This window comes from Rhinolophus ferrumequinum, chromosome X (assembly GCF_004115265.2).
Source record: "Rhinolophus ferrumequinum isolate MPI-CBG mRhiFer1 chromosome X, mRhiFer1_v1.p, whole genome shotgun sequence".
In the NCBI taxonomy this organism is placed as follows: domain Eukaryota; kingdom Metazoa; phylum Chordata; class Mammalia; order Chiroptera; family Rhinolophidae; genus Rhinolophus; species Rhinolophus ferrumequinum.
In genome coordinates this window covers 56,996,909-57,004,138 of record NC_046284.1, presented here as the reverse complement: position 1 = coordinate 57,004,138, position 7,230 = coordinate 56,996,909, and positions in this window count along the sequence as shown.

Genomic DNA, 7,230 nt, shown 5'->3' with positions numbered 1-7,230 from the left:
AATAAATAAGTATTTCAGATCATATTAATTCAAGATGACAGAATGTCACAGTGGCGATGTTCACGTCATAATTCACAGAAGCAGAGAAGAAATACAGTGAAGTCAGTCTGCTTCTGTCTTCATTAGGATGTGGTGTTTAATGTGATGGTTTATATAAGAATGCTTTATAAGAGTGTAACAGGAACACATTTTATTATCAATTCAAAAAGAAAAGCTGAAATTTCGTGGCATAAGTTTATTCAACAAGTACTTATTAAGCACCTACTATGGGCTGGGAACTCTTCAGGCGCTGGAGATACAGTGATGAACAAACCAGATGGTGGAGGAGACCGCTTAAAATGTCAAGAGTATCATGGACACATACAGATTGCAGTTGAAACATATAACAGGTGAGTCTAACCTAGCTTTAGACTTTTGGGAAGGTCCTCCTGAAGAAGCTGTACTTACACTGAGGTATAAGAAACGAGAAGAAGTTAGCTAAGTAAAAGTGTAAGCAAGGGAAAACAGTTTTGACAGAAGATCAAGCACATGTGAATGGCCTGAAGTGGTCTGGAGTAAGACCTATTGAGAACTCTGCAATAAAGTCAATGTTTCTCGAGTCCAAAGTACAAGGCAGAGAGTCATCAGATAAGGTTGTAGTGATAGGCAGCTCTCAGTTGATAAACTTGTAAGAATTCACATTAAGGAATTTGGATTGTATCCCAACAATAATGGACATTGAAGGGTTTCATGTAGGAGAATGACATGTTTATATGTATATATATTTTAAAAAATCATTCTGTTGATACAATTAGATTATTATAATTTTTCAAACTCTTAACAAAATCTAGAAAAAATCTTCAATGGCTCCTAAAATAAAAAAAAGGCACTGGGTATTATGTACACAAGATGACCTATGACATATTTATACAAAAATTAAACCTAAAGGAGATCAAACTTCTAGGTGTAACTACAAGTTTACAGAAAATGCAGGAGAACAGAAGATCAAGTTCAGTGACAGTACATGGATACAAACGAGAAAATCCAGACTCTTGGGAACACTATAGGACAAAAGCCTCAATATGTTTAGGAAATAAACTATAAGAAATAAAAACCTGAAGGGGAACCTATAGAGTAGAAGGAGACTTAAGGGCCGCATCAACCAAATGCAATGAGAAAATCTTGTTTGTACTGTGATTCAAACAAACACATAAACAAAGAAACAACTGATAAAACATCATGATCTTAGGGAAATTTGAACAGTGACTGTTTATTTAATGATATTAAGGAATTATTATTGGTTTCATAGGTGTGAAAATGATGTGGTGGCTATGTTTTTAAAAATAGTTCTTATTTGTGGAGATATATGCCAACATATTTACAAGGGAATTAATAAATAAGACAACTAGCTGCTGCATTTGCTGCTACCTATTGTCTCTTACAATTGGTTGCAGGAGAGGAAGATTGGAAGCAGAATGACTACGTAGGTAGGAGGCTTTTGTAGTACCAGAAGAAAGAGGATGGAAGACTAGACTGGATGGTGGCAGTGGAACTGGAGAAGAGTAGATGATTTCAAGACGTGCTTCAGAGGTAGACCTGACAGAATTTGCTGATGAATTAAATGTGTGGGAAGGTTGATATAAGGAAATAGACAAAAATAATTGCCAGATTTGGGTTTGATTAGCTTGGTGGATTGATAATGCGAGGTGCTCCAATAGGGAAAACTAGAGGATAAGTAGTTTTTAGAGAGAGGGGGTAAGAGGGGATTAGTTCAATTTGACAATGATTTGAGTCCTTGATTTGAGGTTTCAAAGAGATATAATAATGCAGATGACCAATTGGGGTTTAGATGTTCAGGTCTAGAGTGCCGGAAATAGCTCTGCTTATGAGATGTCAAATTAAGATTCATTGGCATGTAGATAGCAACTGAAACTATGGCACTGCACGAGATCTCCTCGGAGAAGTGTGTTTGAGAAGGAATAGAGGAAAAGGGAGAACAGGAAAGGAAAAAGAGAGAGTCTAGGACAGAACTCTGAGAAATGATGACACTTCAGTTAGGTAGGGGAGAATTTACCTATAAAAATAATGAGAAGATAGGAAGAAAATATGAAACATGTTCTCCTAATGTTCCAGGAGCCAAAGGAAGATAGTGTTTCCAAAAGAAGTGTGTGGTTAACATTGTCAATTGCTTTGGAAACATCAAATGAGGACAGAATTGACATTGGATTTGGTGACGTGGGAATCATTAGTGACCTTATGATGATTTTTTTGTTTGTTTTTGATGGAATGCTGAGCAAGACTAACTTGAAGTAGATTGAAAAGTGAATGGGACATGGGGAAATTGTGGTAGAAAGTATAGATAATTATTTCAGGAAATGTGTGGAGAAGAGACATAGGGTGATATCAGGAGGGAAAGATGGGGTTAAGATGCTCTTACAAGCATATATAAGCACATATAAGTGAAAATGAAAAATGAAGATACAAAAAGGAGAGGGGATAATCAGAAGTGAAAAATCTTGAGACTCATGAAAAGGTTGGGAACAACAGGAGAGGTAGGGGTTTTGACTTTAGGTAGGAGAAGAACCACCTCTTCATTTGTTACAGAAAAGAAAATGGAAAGGATTGATGTGGATAGCTGTGTAAGTTTGATGGCTGTGTGTGTGTGTGTGTGTGTGTGTGTGTGTGAAAGAAAAAAGGGCAGATTATCTGCTGAGACTTGAAGGAAGATTTGGAGATGAAGAGTCACAAAGGTTGTAGAACAATGGGGAAAATTTGAAGTAGCTATGGAAATATATACTGTTAGTGAACAAGGAAACAGTGAGAATGTTAGGTAATTTAGGGAATAACGGTGATCATGAATGTACAGTTGACCCTTGCACAATGTGAGAATTAGGGGCACTAATCCCCACATGGTCAAAAATCTACATATAACTTTGACTCCCCCAAAACTTGACTACACCAGTTGTCCCTCAGTATCCATGGGGCATTGATTCCAGGACCCCTGTGAATATCAAAATCTGTGTATGCTCAAGTCCCTTATATAAAATGGCATGGATCAATGCACAAAGTCAGCCCTGCACATCTGTGGACTTCTAAGCACAGATAGAAAATAGTACAGGTGTTTATTGAAAAAATATGCATATAAGTGGACCCACACAGTTTAAACTCGTGTAGTTCAAGAGTCAACTGTAGTGGTAGCAACATGAGCAACATGTCCAGTTGTATGATTTTCACCAACAGTGTTAGGCAGTCTAAATACAGTAAAAACAAAATCACTTGACATTTACTATGCTGTACACCTGAAACTTATATAAAATAATATTGAATGTCAACTAGAATTTAAAAAAAAATAGTCATGGGGGTATATAGTACAGCATAGGGAATATAGTCAATAATACCCTGATAATTATGTAGTGTCACATGGGTAATAGACTTGGGGTTATCACTTTGTGAGGTATATAAATGTCTAATCACTATGTTGTTTTGTACACCTGAAACTCATGAAAAAATAATGTGAGGGGTCCAAAACAAGTTTTATTTACCAAAGTTATAATTCTTCTTTGTCCCCCAGGGACTTTAGGAGTAAAACAAGATAATAGATTTGAAATTTTTTGAGATCTTTGGATGCAAAGTCTTTTGAAATACAAAGTGAAAGTACCATGATTATCACATAAAATTAAGCTATCTAAGATGTTTTTCATGTTGCTTTTTTGTTTGACTCTTGCATTACATGCCATTGATTTCCCTTTGATCCATCACTTCAGGATTAATTTAGGTATGAGTTTCCTAATACTTGACATTATCCTGTCAGTTTAAGAAACTTTAGAGTGAATCAAAACCAATGATGCCTATGATCGCAAAATAACAAACATGTCAAAATAGAAATGTCATTTTTCTTAATCTAATAAAAACTTATACCTCCCATCAAAATCCACTCAAGGAATTTCCAAATATCAACTACTTTATAACTGTGAAGTTAATTCCATTCAAAATTTAGACATGTATTTGAATGAACATTTATTCTATTTTATCAGTATTTATTTTGAACCTAGCACTGCCATTAGCCCCTAGGGATTTAAAGATGGGTAAGACAAATTCCTTTTGTGTATTCAAGGAACCAATGAATTAGAGGCAGGAGTGAAGACAAGGGTAAAGTGTCAACTGATGAAGAGCCTTATATTTCATCTTATGGAGTTTGGATTTTAACATTTGGACAAATTAAAACCTCCAAAGGGTTTCCTTTTTTTTTTTTTAAGATGTTTATTAAAAATATACTAACATACTGAGTCGGCAGGGTGGAGCAGTGGAGCTCACCAGGCCAATGAGATTCAGATTTGGCCTGTGGGGGGCGGGGCTCAACACATGCAAGATGGCGTCAGCTTGCCGGCTGCTCGGAAGGAGGATTCCTCACAGGAAAAATGCTGGCTGTTCTCCAGTCCTCCCCTCAAAGCCACACAGTTCAGTCTGCTCCCCAGTACATCTCCGAGGTCCCCTAAGTCACTGTCCCTCCACCGGAGCTCAAGGTAAGTGACGGCGAGCAAGTGAGTCTGAGTCGTTTAAGAGGGCATCTGGGCTTCCTGACACCCTCCATCCCACCTGAATGGTGAGAATGCCCACTGTTTTCCACAGCCACATGTTGTGGGGGCTCTTTTTACTGGCACCGGCACTCTGGGCCAGGAAGCCTGGTGTGGAGCTGGGGTTTCTCGCTCCTCTGGGGGAAACCTCCATGGCAGAGATATCCCTTCTGATTCTGAACCACCACACAGAGGGTTGGTGCCTATTCCATGTCTCCCCAAAGGATTTTCAATAGGGAAGTGGCATGATCAGGTTTGTGTTAATAATAGTTTCTTTTATAGCAGTATAGAAAAGGGACTAGAGGTGAATAAACTATACAGAGAGAGAGAATTAACATTCCTTGAATAACTATTATATGCCTGGTGCAGTATTAAATGTTTTGCATATATAATATCACCACAATAACAGGCATTGTCATCTCCAATTTTATAGCTGAGGAAGATAAATCTTAGAAAGGTTAATTTCCCCAAAGTCACAACTGTAGTAAAATATATTGTTGGCATCTGAACATAGCCCGACTGCACAATTCATGCTTTTCTTTTGGACATTATATCAAATAGGAGGTACTGTATCAATCTAGAAGTGAAGGATAATGAAGGCCTGAATCAAGACAGTGGCTGTAGGAATGGGAAGGAAAGGAAAATTTGAGAACTATTCAGGGAGTATAATTGGCAACAAAATTTTGGTTATTGTGTAGATTTGGAGGGGCGATGAGCAAGGGGGAGTAAAGAGTCAAGAACCTTTCCAGGCTTTAATTTGCCTAAATGAGAGCATGGATGATGATGTTATTAACTGAAACTGGCTAAGGAAACAAGAATGAATAGAAAGAAACATGTTGAAGATACAGGCCAATATGAGAATGACTGATGGAATAAATTGTTGGAGGAGATGGGAAACAACACAAGGGGAGGGATTACTTTGATTTCTTTCACTGTAATGGGAAGAGACTAATTAGATGTAGATAAATTATAACAGTTGGGGAGGGAGTAATGTTGAGAGATTTTAGTCTCAATAGCCTCTATATTATCTCTGAAAAAGGAAATAAAGACAGGAGGCAAGGGAGGGGAAGTGAGTTTGAAAAGAATAATATTAAAAGTTTGAATTAGCCACTGAGGGGAAAAAGAGAGAAAGCTAATCACCATTTTCTAAATCACAAGGCAATTATTTTGTTTCACTATTATAGCATAACCCGACTACAACTTGGTTTTGAGTTTACATCTTTAATTTTTTCCCCTATTTTTCAAAATAAAGTTATCAGAAATCATAATTTAGATCTTTGATATCATTATTCATTTATGAGAAACAACATTCTTTTTGTTCTTTTGCAAAATGGTGGGTACAAAGTACACTCTAACCAAAAGCATATAGGTTCTTCTTTAACTATTCTTGTCTGGTTCTGAGAGGAATACTATGTTAGCTGTGTAAAATTAATTAAGAGTGTTTTTATTATTTTATGGAAGAGTGAGTAAGGCTGAAATAATACGTTTCTTAAATTTGTCTGGAAACCTTTTAGAATCCGATGTTTTCTTCATTGGAAGATTTTTTTTTTAAGTGCCAGTTGAATTTATTTAATGGCTGTAAGGTTATTCAGGTTTTCTATTTTTTCTTGAGTAAGTTTTGATAAATTATATTTTTCTAGAAATTTACTCATTCAGTTCAGTTTGCAAATTTAGTATCAAAATTTGTATATACTATCCTCTTATTATCTGTTTAATATCAACATCTGTAGTTATACTTCACTTTTTCTTCCTAATATTGCTTATTTCTACCTTTTATCTCTCATTTATTTGTGTCCTCTCTCTCTTTTTACCTTAATTCCATTAGAAGTTTATTATTTAAAAAAACTTATCAAAGCTCCAACTTATACCTTTGTTAATCCTCTTTATTTGGTTTGTTTTCTATTTCATTAAATATTGCTCTTTATTTTTTCTTTTCTATTTTATTTGATTTATTTTTCTGTTTTTGCTAAGTTCTTGAGACTGATGATCTAATGATTATTTTCAACCTTTCTTCTTTCATAATATACCAATTTAAGGATATACAATTTCTTCAAAATACCACTTTAGGTGCATTCTTGTGTTCAGATGCATAATGTTTCTGTGATTATTTAGTTCTAAATATTTGCACATTTTTATTATGAAGTTTTCTTTGATAGATGAGCTACTTGGAATTTTACTTGTTTGTTTTTAGTTTTCAATAATGAGTTTATCTTGTCACATATAAAAATATGTGTGATTCATTTCCTTTGGATATATACCCAGTGGTGAGATTGCTGGATCATATGGTAGTTCTAAGTTTAATTTTTTTAGGAATCTCCACACTGTTTTTCATAATGGTTGTACTAATTACCATTGCTAACCAACAATGTACAAATATTTCCTCTTCTCCTCACCCTAACCAACACTTGTTATCTCTTGTCGTTTTGATAATAACCATCGTAGCAGGTATGAGGAATCTAAAGAAGTTAAACTCATATGACCAGAGAATAGAACAGTGGTTACCATGGGCTAAGGGGTGGGGAAAAATGGGAAAATGTTGGTCAAAAGGCACAAACTTTCAGTTATAAGATAAATAACTTCTGGGGATCTAATGTATAGCATGGTGACTACAGTTAATAATACCATATTGTGTACTTGAAATTTACTGAGAGAACAGATCTTAAGTTTCTCACCATGC